Source organism: Nycticebus coucang, chromosome 13 (assembly GCF_027406575.1).
Source record: "Nycticebus coucang isolate mNycCou1 chromosome 13, mNycCou1.pri, whole genome shotgun sequence".
Lineage (NCBI taxonomy): Eukaryota > Metazoa > Chordata > Mammalia > Primates > Lorisidae > Nycticebus > Nycticebus coucang.
Window position 1 is genome coordinate 20,239,190 of NC_069792.1, and position 13,659 is coordinate 20,252,848.

The 13,659-nt window shown below is 43.4% G+C and overlaps 1 long non-coding RNA gene across 1 annotated transcript; it reads left to right on the forward strand.

The window, feature by feature from the left end:
• Window positions 1-136: 136 nt before the first annotated feature.
• LOC128563483 (uncharacterized) lies at window positions 137-5,069 on the forward strand. Its single transcript, XR_008373793.1, has 2 exons — window positions 137-487; window positions 3,797-5,069. It is a non-coding gene; the product is annotated as an uncharacterized LOC128563483 (long non-coding RNA).
• Window positions 5,070-13,659: the final 8,590 nt, after the last annotated feature.

Consider the following 13,659-nt stretch of genomic DNA (forward strand, 5'->3'; position numbering starts at 1 on the left):
AACTAAACGTGTGAGATATGGCTGACTGGCACCCAGCATGCGTTCCCTACTTTTCTGTTCTATCTTGAATGGCAGGGTCTAGAAATCTAAAAAACTACATTCCGCAAACTCCCTGCAGATCTGGTTCTGGATAAGAAGTGACACACCCTGACCAGTTTGGGAAGGTGGAATGAGGCCAAAGCCATATGCTTTTTGGCTATTTTATGCCGGCAAGCAGGTCGTGGAGACACGACATTTTTTCTGCTTCAGTATTCTTTTGTCCCATCTCCAGCTTCTGGGTGTTGAGAGGCGATGGCAGCACTGGTGGCTTTCTCTCTGTCTCCTGGATCTAGCCACCACAGGATGTCCTGAAGTCAAGAGACCAGCGAAGCCCCCTGACTCCCCAACCAGAAGTACCAGCAGCCCTGCAAGAGCAGATCTACAGCATTAGAGCACCATTCCTGGGGCCCAGCAGAGAGATGGTGTGCCCAGCCTTAATGGATACATTGTAAGCACCTAACTTCCTATACTGAGCCTCCTTCTGCCTACAAACACAGAGTGGTTTATGTCTTCTGCACTAAGCAAAGATCAAAATACTAGATAATCAGCTAGTACATTACAGCTTGTCATCTTCAGAGACAACCTTGAATCGTTTGTAGACTTCTCAAAATCTAGCTCTAGAGAGCAAAACCCAGAGAAAGCAGGAATTTCTCCCTCCATCCTACCTTCTGGATTTTCGTTGCTTATCTGAGCACATGCTGCTTCCCCAGGTGCCTGAAAAGATACACATTATAGGCTCGGCGCCCAAAGCTCAGTGGTTAGGGTGCCGGCCACATGCACTAGGGCTGGTGGGTTTGAACCCAGCCCACCTGCCAAACGACAACAACAACAACAAAAATAGCCAGGCATTGTGGTGGGCACCTGTAGTCCCAGCTACTAGGGAGGCTGAGGCAAGAGAATTGCTTAAGCCCAATAGTTTGAGGTTGCTGTGAGCTGTGACGCCTCAGCACTCTACCAAGGGCAACATAGTGAGACTCTGTATCAATTAAAAAAAAAGATACACATTATAGAGGTAAATAAAGATAGTAAACTTATCCTTGGGTATAGGAGAATAAGTAACAAGATGACATTAAACAAGACAATCACCTCAATGAGATACTGTTGAAGTCCTCCTGCAAAACAGGTGGGAAGGCAACAAAACATCATTTCCTTACATTTATCAATAAGAACCGAAGCTCTGACAGTTATAAACATACAGCTTTAGTCCTCCTATTATCCTTCCCCTGTTCCTCACCCCTTCAAGGCGGCCTGTGTCACTTGTGGAACAGAGTAGACTGAGTAAGGACTCCACAGCAAACTCACACTATCGAATCTTTGTGGTGAGTGTGTGGGTGTTAGTTACTATATCATATTCCAGCACAAGCAAAATGCCCCCAATTCTCAGATGCACCATTGTTTTAGGTACCACTAAGAAAGAAAAAAAATGATGCCAATTAAACCATGACACAACTTCTTAATGATTAAAAAGAGGAAAAGAGGACTTTGTTGCCGTACCATCTAAATGTTAATCTTGGCTCTGTCATTTGTGGCCATATGGCCTTGGGAAATTTACTAAACCTCTCTGCCTCAGTTTCCAATTTGGTTTAATCACAGTCCCCATCTCACAGGGTTGCTGCGAGCATCAAGGAGATAACATGTGCAGCATTTGCATAGACCATATATGTAGAACGGTGCCTGGGCCAAGGTAGGTGTTTAGATGTGAGCCGTCATTATAGTCACGCAATTCTGCCTTTAGTATTTATCTTATTCACATTTTTCCTCTCTGTTAGAGAGGAAAAGAGCTCTTCCTGGGGGTCTCCATATCAAGGAAAGAGCTCCCTATTAAGGACACGATTACTATGTTCATTTATCTCTCAAATGTGTACCTTTTCAGGCACCTGAGGACCCAACATCTTTTGTTTCATGCAGATTATACACTTGTCTAGGATGAGTTGTTATCTAGAAAATTATTTGTTGGGCGGCGCCTGTGGCTCAGTCGGTAAGGCGCCGGCCCCATATACCGAGGGTGGCGGGTTCAAACCCGGCCCCGGCCAAACTGCAACCAAAAAATAGCCGGGCGTTGTGGCGGGCGCCTGTAGTCCCAGCTACTTGGGAGGCTGAGGCAAGAGAATCGCTTAAGCCCAGGAGTTGGAGGTTGCTGTGAATTGTGTGAGGCCACAGCACTCTACCGAGGGCCATAAAGTGAGACTCTGTCTCTCCAAAAAAAAAAAAAAAGAAAATTATTTGTTATAATTAATAAAACATTCTCTATCTTTTAGGGTCCCCCCATTTGGTTGTTTTTGTTTGTGTTTCACCTTTCAGCCACAAGAACTCCTTTCTTATCAGTAATTCCACCACCACTTAAGTATATATTTATAAAAGTGAAACAAAAATTATCCTTCTTATTTATCATTTCAGGACTACATATTTCACACACATGGTTTCATCTTCATATCAGATCCGTATTTGCAATTCTGTAATAGAGGAGGGAGCTGAGAATCAGAGATGATTACCAACCTGCCCTAAATCATACAGCGTGGAAACCATGGAGACAGATCCAAACCCAGCTCCAGATGATCCTAGCTACTTGTTCTATTTCCCCCCAACTGCACTTGTGAGAGTTTTAGGACCTCATCTATTGATTTAGAGGAAACATGTCTCTATAGGGCAATATTCAAGTAGATTAAAAGATGAAGCAGTCCAAACGCAAGTAATACATGCATGGCTTTTGCATAAAAATACAGCCATGGTCTCTAATGACTAGGATTTGGGTTATCTCAGATCTACTGAACCTTCCAGTCACTAGCTATGGTTTCATTCCCAATTCATCACTCTTCCCAAGGCTTTTCGACATGCCTTCCCTTCACTAGGGAGCTAGCAATTCCTAGAACAAGCGTCCCATGAGACTATGCTTCAGAAGGCTGCAGCCTGCCTCCAGCCAGCATGCCACCATGAGGCTGAGCAATACCTGGTCAGTTGTGAGGAAACATTTGGTCTCATTCCCTGAGACCTAATCTTGCAAAAGAGAGACAAAAACAAACCTGGATTCTTGAGACCCCAAATCATGAATACTACGTTCCAGAATTCCTTTAATGTAAAAATCACAGAAAAGTGGGGAATTGGGCAGAATGACCCAACTCAGAGGAGCCATTTTTCCTTGATTTGGAGACCCCCCCCTCCCCCGGGGAAGAGCTCTCTACAAAATCTACTCAAATTTGGCCAGGCGGGGTGGCTCACGCCTATAATCCTAGCACTGTGGGAGGCTGAAGCCAGTGGATTACCTGAGCTCACAGTTTCGAGACCAGCCTGAGCCAGAGCAAGACCTGATCTCTAAAACTAGCTGGGCGTTGTGGCAGAAGACAGTAGTCCCAGCTACTCAAGAGGCTGAGACAAGAGAATCACTTGAGCATAACAGTCTGAGCTTGGGAGGCAGGAGCGTCTGGGCCCGGCACGCTGTGAGTCCCGGTCTCTGCTGTCAGAACCAGAGGCAGCAGCAGAAGACAAGAGTGGGCAAAAGGAACTGGCCCCTGGCCGGATAGAACTCAACAAAAGTCCAGTGGAAGGCTTTTCAGCAGGTTTAATAGATGACAATGATCTCTACTGGTGGGAAGTCCTTATTATTGGTCCTCCAGATACACTTTATGAAGGTGGTGTTTTTAAGGCTCATCTCATTTTCCCAAAAGATTATCCCCTCTGGCCTCCTAAAGTGAAATCCATTACAGAAATCTGGCACCCAAATGTTGATAAGAATGGTGATGCGTGCATTTCTATTCTTCAGGAGCCTGGGGAAGATAAATATGGTTATGAAAGCCAGAGGAACGCTGGCTCCCTGTCCATACCGTGGAAACCATCATGATTAGCGTCATGTCCATGCTGGCAGACCCTCATGGAGATTCACCTGCTAATGTCGATGCTACGAAAGAACGGAGGGAAGACAGAAATGGACAGTTTACAAGAAAAGTTGCCCACTGCGTAAGAAAAAGCCAGGAGACTGCTTTTGAGTGATATTTATTTAGCAGCTAGAAACTTCACTTATTTCGGGGTCTCCAATTGAGAAACATAGCACTGGGGCGCCTGTGGCTCAAGCAGCTAAGGCGCCAGCCACATACACCTGAGCTGGCGGGTTCAAATCCAGCCCTGGGCCTGCCAAACAACAATGATGGCTGCAACCAAAAAAAAAGAAAGAAAGAAAGTTGGCACTGTTTTTTGTTTGTTTATTTGTTTGCTTTTTGCAGTTTTTGGCCGGGGCTAGGTTTGAACCCGCCACCTCCGACATATGGGGCCAGCACCCTACTCCTTTGAGCCACAGGCACTGCCCGTGGCACTGTTTTTCCTGCACTCTGCCCACCTATTGCTGGACTTTTGTTGTAACAAGTTGGCAGACACTTGGGAGGGGGGAGGTAGGTGGAGGGAGGGGGATTAATGGGATTACACCTGTGGTGCATTTTACAAGGGTATATGTGAATCTTAGTAAACGTGGAATGTAAAGGTCTTAGCAAAATAACTAAGAAAATGCTAGGAAGGCTTTGTTAACTAGTGTGATGAAAATGTGTCAAACAGTCTATGAACCAAGTGTATGGTGCCCCATGATCATACTAATGTACACAGCTATGATTTAATAAAAAAAAAAAGAAACATAAAAAAAAAGTTGGCAGACACTGGCTGGAACTGGGCTGCAATAAAACATGCCATGCGGACAAGAGCCTAACAGGTGCCAACTTACAGATGATTACACATCTTGAATTCTAATGAACTGTTTTAACCTTCAGGAAGAGTTATATAGACCTGTGCACAGCACATGATCCGGATAATATGTATACCGTTCATGTACATCCACAAATATGCCTTGTACCAAATAGTGGTTTCCTGTAGTAGATTAAGAATCATGTAAATTCTAAAAGATTTTAGCAGGTTTTCTTTCTTATTCATTGTTTCTTATCAGTTTTAAAAGACTCCTTAAAGCATGTGAGACGAAAAGCAATTAGGATTAAAAGTTTCCATTTAATTTCCTTAAACCATTGAGGCTTCATTAAACTCTTTTCACTTACTAACCTTTTTTTTTTTTGGCTGGGGCTGGGTTTGAACCTGCCACCTCCAGCATATGGGACCGGTGCCCTACCTGCTGAGCCACAGGCACCACCCCTCACTTACTAACCTTTTGTATCTTCTTTGTTTTGACACACTCCACTTTGCTTTTATCTCTTACAGCTGCTAGAAAGTTCTAAAATCATTTAGTTAAAATACTGAAATACTTAATAAGCAATGACTTGATTTTTATTGATGACTTCGGAGGAGTTGTCATCACTAGGTGTTTTGTCCTTTTTGTATTCTAGTTGCACCCATCTCTTGGATTGGATGTAGCAATAACATTTTTTGGCCATTGAGAGCTGTTGAATCCAGTCATTTCCCCTGAGGACTAATAGAGTTGGTAGTTAATTCAACTTACTGAAAATATTCCTAAACAGTATCAAACTCTGATGTGGTTTTATTTATGCCCTTCAGTTGCCCAATATTAAGGTTGGATAAAGCATGCATAGCTCAGCTACAGGCTTTCTACCTAATTCCTGGATTTGCTACCAAAAATGCTATTTACCCTCATACCCTTCTCCTTGGTCCTTTATATTCTTCTATACCTACAGATTTTTCTCACCTATTGTACAAAGAAATTGCGATGCATATTTTCATGTAATTTGATTTTGGAATTCTGTCACCTTATGTAGTGAGTTCTTCCAAAATATAATTTTTTTTAATAAAAACGGAGTCTGAGCTTGCTGTGAGTTATGACGTCACGGCACTCTACTAGGGGTGACAAAGTGAGACTCTGTCTCAAAAAAATAAAAATCCACTCAAATTCCATTCTCTCTTCTCTGTCTTGTCATTGATGACTTTTTTTTTTTTTTTTGAGACAAAGTCTCCCTACATTGCCCTTGGTAGAGTGCCATAGCATCACAGCTCACAGCAACCTCCAATTCTTGGGCTTAAGGAATTCTCTTGTCTCAGCCTCCCAAGTAGCTGGGACTACAGGCCCCTGCCACAACGCCCAGCTATTTTTTTGTTGCAATTGTCATTGCTGTTTAGCTGGCCCGGGCTGAGTTGGAAGCTGCCAGCCTGGGTGTATGTGGTCAGCGCCCTACCCACTGAGCTACAGGTGCCGCCATTGATGACATTTTTGATAATTGCCTAACAATAGAAAAACTCCAAAAATGCAGGATGAAGCACTGTGTTGTTTTCCTTATCACTCCTGTGGGCTTCAGCAGACGGGCACACAGTGCTCATATTTCTGTCCTGACTTTTAGGCTCTATTCTCTCTGACAATTGCTATCGCTCTTTTGTTGTAACTGAGGAATACAAATGACCCAGTATGAGTAGAATGTACCACTTGGGACATCAGGAGAGTGATTTTAAAGGATTTAGCATTTCCGTTTGTGGGCTGCAAAGCCTGTCACCAAGTAATGGGATTTTGATGACCAATGAATTGTCCCAGTCATTCCTTTTGTGAACATTAGAGCTGTTGAAGCCTAAGTTTACCTTGCCTAAACTGAGAAGTGACCAGGGAAATAGGCACACACACAAGGGAAATACAAGGTGTAAACATTACGATCTTTTTCCTTCCTTTGGTTGCCATTATTTGTGAAAATTCCCACCAGAAGAAAGTGTGATTCTTCAAACCAAGAAGAACTATTGCGAACCAGATCCAGGTGGCTCACACCGGTAATCCTAGAACTCTGGGAGACTGAGGCAGGTGGATAGCTTGGGTTCAGGAATTTGATACCAGCTTGAGCAAAAGCGAGACTCCCCCCTGCCCTCATCCTACTAAAATAGAAAAAAGTAGCAGAGTGGCTATACTCCCAAGCTACTTGGGAGACTGAGGCAGGAGGATCACTTGTGCGCAAGAGTTAGAGGTTGCTGTGAGCTGTGATGCCACAGCACTCTAACCTGAACAACAGAGTGAGACTCTATCTCAAAAAAAAAACCAAGAAACTATTGTGAAAGTTAGCTCGTATCGGACCTGAAATGAATTTTAAACTCTATAAAAGAATTGAAATGTACTCTAAGAAGAAGTAAGAAATTTATAGGTAAATAAAAATAGGTATTTTCTTGCTATATGCATCCTTCCTCAGCCTTTCATAAAGAAAAAAATACTTCTAGGAAGGGCCAAGAGCAGAGGCTCATGCCTGTAATCCCAGCGCTCTGGAAGGCTGAGGCAGTATTATCCCTGAGCTCAGGAGTTTCAGACCAACTTTGAGCAAAAGTGAGAGCCCGCCTCTAAAAATAGCCAAGAGTTGTGGCAGGTACCTGTAGTCCCAGCTACTCGGGAGGCTGAGACAGGAGGATCACTTGAACCCAGGAGTCTGCGGTTGCTGTGAGCTCAGCTGACACCACCACACTCTAGCCTGGGTGACAGAGTGAGATTCTGTCAAAAGAAAAAAAAAAAACCTCCTAAGAAGTAAGGTTTGAATCCTTGGAAAATATTTGTTACTAGTTTTAGGAAATATCTTTTTATTAATGTCTTTCACATATTTAAAAAAAAAAAAAAAAAGACAAAACCAAGAACAAGCAAAATTAATCCAAGCTCTTGAAAAACTAATAAATTAGCTTACTCACATGCCTCCAGACAGAATGCTGGTGGGTACCTCCCGTTTGAAGGCCAAGATCCTGACTTCTGCTGGGTGCCAAGCTCCCAGAGGAGATCACTGCACAGATGAAGAAAGACGTCAGCTGGACCCTGAAGAAGCAGCAGAACTTTCCCGTGTGGGGATGGGACCATGACAACACCTGACCAAGGAGACTGACACAGAAGCACTCCCAGGCAGGGTATCTCGGGGACAACCCAGTTGTTGGAAAAGTTGGGGTACGTGAACAGGAAAAACAGGGAATAAGGTAGGAAACCTGGTTACCTGTGGCTAAGAAGTCTGGACCCTGGTGCATAGGCAATAGGGGCCCATCTAAGTTTCTAAGCAGAGCGGTGATAGTATCAGGCAGAACTTGTCAGGGAATCAGGGGAGGGTTTGTAGTAGGAGAGAGGCTCTGAGTGTTCATATAAGTAAATGAAGGTGAGGTATTGGATCACTGTTGTTTTCTGACATAGAATAAAATGAATTGGATAAATTGGAATGAATTCATTAAATTGGAATGAATTATTTAGCCAAGAATTCACCAACCTATGGCAACATCAGACTGGCGGTGAAACCCACATACGTGTGTGTATATGAGTATGTGTACATATATACAAACATATGTACATATACTCTTTTTAGTGTTCTGAATTGATGACAAAAACTAACTGTAAACTTGGAAAATTTCAGATGAAATTATTCAGATTTCTGCATTCTAGAAATTTGGCATCTGTCACATCAGGCTCAAGGCCTTCGGTTCCCCACCTGACCCCCCTAAGCCTCTGAATTTGAGATCCTTTGATTTAGGTTAACTCCTCCCATCTCTATCCTAATCAAAAAGATGAAGAAACTGAAATCAGAGAAAGGTAAGTAATTGTCCCAAAGTGTCAATTACTTTGACAAGATGGAAGCAAAGTCAGTGAGGGATGATGGGCTACAATGCTCGTTCCACTCCTGACCTCTGTTTCTCACAAGTCCTAAAAGGTAAATACCATTATTCTCCTTCAGTAGAAGAGGAAACTGGATGAGAGATTAGGTAACTTCCCCAAAGCTACAAAACTGGTCAGCAGTGGAGACAGCGTTCAGACCTAGATTGACCCAAGTCTTTCTTCCTATATCATTTGGACAGGCCACTGACTGCTGTGTGATAGCAATGATGTTCCTCAACTTGTCTGCATGTCAGCCGTTTGGTCTCTGACCTGGAATGAGCATATTTCTAACAGCGATTAACACGGCGCACACGGTGGGAGGTAGAGTTTGTGGATGGTGAGGGCTCAGTTGTGCCAGGTGCCCAGGTGCTAAGCTCCGTATTCCTCAGTGAAATAACTACGTTGAGATGAAAAGCAAGCAAACAAACCAGGGCCTAGAGGGGATGTAATGCCCTAGGCAGTGACAAACAGCCCAGATCTGCCTCCAGGCCTGTCACATCTGGGTCTTAGCCACACTCACATGTTTGAGGCCTCCAGATGGCCCAAATTCCCTGTAGCTAGTTTAAGTAGTAAAGAATTTATTAAAGCATATCAGGCTCGGCGCCTGTAGCTCAGCAGCTAGGGCTCCACATACACCTGAGCTGGTGGGTTCGAATCCAGCCCGGGCCTGCCAAACAACAATGACAACTACAACCGAAAAACCGGGCCTGCCAAACAACAATGACAACTACAACCAAAAAACCGGGGATTGTGGCAGGCCCCTGTAGTCCCAGCTACTCAGGAGGCCAAGGCAAGAGAATCACTTAAGCTAAAGAGTTAGAGGTTGCCGTGAGCTATAATACCAAGGCACTCTATCCAGGGCAACATAGTGAGACTCTGTCTCAAAAAAAAAGCATACCAGATTCTTTATGGAATCTCCAGGAGGATGAGGACAGCAGATCCAGGTATCACTCAGCAAGACACAGTATTTAGAAACAGGCTTATGGGACTGCCCTGGCCAGAACCCCAGTACTGTCATCTCAATCAACTTGGCACCTCTAACACCAGGAACCAGAACCTTGAACTTCAGCCAAAACTGCCCCCAAAGAACCAAATGTTTCCACTCCTATCCCTGGCAAGGAGAAGTCACTCCCTGCCTGGCCACTGCCTCCATGGCTCCCTCCACCTTCCAAGTCCTTGTTTGGAAAACCAGATACCTCTGGGCCCCCACCTATAAAAGGATCCAGAAATGTAAATCATAGCTTCCCGGCCCCTTTGATATAGCAAAACATGCAAGAAAGGGGGACCAAACCACTGTATCTGTCACAAAATTGCCCTCAGAATCAGTTTGTCAACCACAGAAGGAAACTACAGCAGATCTGGGTGTTACACAGCAAGAAACAATTCTGGAAACAATATTTGGAGTATTTCGGCATTTTATAGTCACACTGTGCTTTAACAAAAAAGCACAGTTAGTGGATTCAACCATATACTTTACATTTTTGGCTCTGAAAATCTTTCTAATCCCCATAGTATAAAATCCAACCCCAAATTCTCACTGTTCCAGCCGTCAATGGTATTGAAGATTGTGCCATAGATCTCTTTCTCCGAAGGAGTCCCCCCCAAATTTGAGGTAATAATGGTAGTATTGGAAGGGATGTTTAGCATCTCAAAGATCCTATAATATTTAGAAAGGGACAGAACCCAATAAATTAGAAACATTCCAAAATGTTTACTTTTTTAGCCAGGCTTTGTGGCAGGCACCTGTAGTCCCAGGTACTCTGGAGGCTGAGGCAAGAGAATTGCTTGAGCCCAAGAGTTTGAGTTTGCTGTGAGCTATGATGCCATGGTAACAAAGTGAGACTCTGTCTCAAAAAAAAAAAAAATAAAATAAAATGTTTGCTTTTTAATTAATCCTATTAGTGATAGACATACACCATTGTAGTTCCTCTCCAGCTGCCTCCAAAGAAGACGGTCAAACACCTGACAGCAAGCAAAGCTCATCACTGTTTTCAAATGAGGCCTCTGGTTAATGGATCTTCCGAACTTAATCTTGGCAATGACTCAATACCTAGAAGGAAGGCCTCCCGAAAAACAAGCATGCTTCTAAAAATCACATTGCCTTAACAATTACCATTTTCCCCTTTGGTTGAAATGGCCTCCTTTTAAGATTCTAATGACCTAAAATCAAGTTTTAATTTATACGACCCACTGCGTATTCTTAGACAGTGTTTAGAATTTTGTGATTTTGCTCTGGCAATACAAAATTCTGGACAAGATCCAAAAGCTTACTCGGAGTTCTCCTCTCAGGCTATGGAATTCTCTTTACTCGTGCAGAGATAAATAATTTTAGTTTTTACCCTTTCTCAACACACATTCACTTTTGTAGGCAGCTATTAAATTTATATTTGGCAGAAAATTAGAAGAGATGAGAATTATTTAAATTATTTAATCACACTCCTTGATACTGGCATGACAGCTCAGCACTCTGCTAAGCCAAGGAGGGAGAAGCCCTTGAGCTCAGGAGTTCCAGAGCAGCCTGAGCAAAACGAGACCTTATCTTGGCCAGGCTCATACCTGTAATCCTAGCACTTGAGGGTCTATTGCTCAAGATCAGGAGTTCAAGACCAGCCTGAGCAAGAGTGAGACCCCATCTCTACTAAAATTAGAAAAACTAGCCAGGTATTGTGGCTGGCACCTCTAGTCCCAGCTACTTAGGAGGCTAAGACAAGGGGATCTCTTGAACCTAGGAGTTTGAGGTTGCTGTGAGTTTAGGCTGATGCCACAGGACTGTAACCTGGACAACTAAAGTGAGACTCTGCTCAAAATAAAAAAATAAAAGGCAGGCCCAGCATGGTGGCTCACACTTGTATCTCAACACTCTGGGAGGCTGAGGAGAGTGGATTGCTTGAGCTCAGCAAAGTGAGACTCCATCTTTACTAAAACTAGAAAAACTAGCAGGGTTGTTGTGTCAGACACCTGTAGCCCCAGCTACTCAGGAGGCTGAAACAAGAGGAGCTCTTGAGCCCAGGAGTTTGAGGTTGCTGTGAGCTATGATGCCACAGCACTCTACCCAGGACAACTGAGTGAGATACTGTCTGAAAAAAAAAAACTACTTGAAATGATTTAGAAGCCATTTGGCAAATGTGCTTTTACTTGTAAATGACAATGCGTGTAGCCATCAGGTGATGTCCAGTCACAGCCAGGGCCAGCCCAATGAAGATCAAGGAACCACAGCTCCTGGCTGGCCCCTGCATGGCCCCTGCGTGACTCGCCTTCGTCACTCTGTCCACCTCCATCACATAAGATGCTGCTTCATCTTTTAAACTTTTTGGATTCTTCTTCACACATCATGTCAGGGTTACTCTATACAATGCCCCACCCATTGTAGGCTCTCAGTATCTACCAGGTTGCAATGACTGTAAGGAAATGGCAAGCCTCAGGGTCAGGTGTACTGGAGCCTAATGAAGTTTAGCCTCTCACTTTCATAACTCCCAACAATGTCCTGGGACGGTCCCTATCCATGTGTTCACATGTTAATATGTTTTTATAAAATTTGCAGGATAAGATGTTTTAACTGTAGTCCATGAATCTTGGTCTCTTTCTGGTCAAACGTCTTTTCCTGCCTGTTGGCATTGGAATTGCTGTGGGCATTTAGGGAATCCAACTGAGAGAAAATCAAGTTGGAGAATCATTTAGTTTTGCACAGTTGTCTGATTCACAGTTATGTCCACGCACAATTAGGTTGTGACTAGCCATCCAGAGGAGGAACAGCATCTAAAAATACTCATAAAGTGCACTGTGTCCACTCCTCCGAAAACAGGGCCCAAAGGTTGTGGTGCCAGAGGTCACACTGTGACATGGTGCTTGCCAGCTCACAGACAGTGGGTAAGAAATAAGATTTGAGGTGTTCTGTATTAGTTAGGGTTCTCCAGAAATAGAAAACCTAAAGGGGTGTTGTGGCAGGTATCTGTAGTCCCAGCTACTCAGGAGGCTGAAACAAGAGGACCTCTTGAGCCCAGGAGTTAGAGATTGCTGTGAGATATGTTATATATATTTATATACGTACACACACATACACATACATACACACATATATACACATATGTTTTATTAGAAGGAGATTTATTATAAGAAAATTGGCTCACATGGTTATGGAAGCTGAGAAGTCCCAAGATCTATAGTCGGCAAGCTGGCGTCACAGGAGAACTGATGCTGTAGTTAGCTACAGTCAGAGTCCAAAGTGTTGAGAACCAGGGGAGTTGATGGTGTAAGTTCTAATCCAAAAGTTGGCGGGCTCAAGACTGCAGATGAGGTAGCGCCCGTAGCTCAGTGGGTAGTGTTCAAACCCAGCCTGGGCCAGCTAAACAACAATGACAACTGCAACAAAAAAATCGCCCGGCATTGTGGTGGGTGCCTATAGTCCCAGCTACTTGGGAGGCAGAGGCAAGAGAATCGCTTAAGCCTAAGAGTTGGAGGTTGCTGTGAGCTGTGACACAGCAGCACTCTACTGAGGGCGACATAGTGAGTCTCTGTCTCAAAAAATAAATAAAAATAAAAAGACTGAAGATGAGTCAGTTTTTCAGCTGAAGTTGTAGAAAAAGAGTAGCGTCCCAACTCAAGCAATCAAGCAGGAGGCATTCCATTTTACTCAGCCTTTTATTTTTATTCAGATCATTAACTGATGGGAAGAGGGCCACCCACATTAGGGAGGGCTGTCTTCGCTACACCACCTCCAGACTCACGTGTTACTCTCATGCAAAAACACCTTCACAGTCATATTCAAAATACTCTTTGGACAAGTTTCTGGGCATCCCACGGCCCAGTAAAGTAGAACATAAAATTTAACCATCACATGTACAAAGCCAGATAATCTTTCCAAGTTTTGGACTCTCAGTAGAGATTTTCCCAAACTTAACAACAATCCTAAAAATGGACATAGTACTACCAATAATGAATTGTGCAGCTGAAACCAATTTTCTAAGCTATCAATAATTTTAAAAACATTATCAACCACAAAAGAAAAGACTGAATTTTTCTCTTTATCCTCTCTGTAGAAAATATTACAGAATTACTGTCAGATGAAGGAACAGTTGAAGAACAAACAGTCAAGAAAT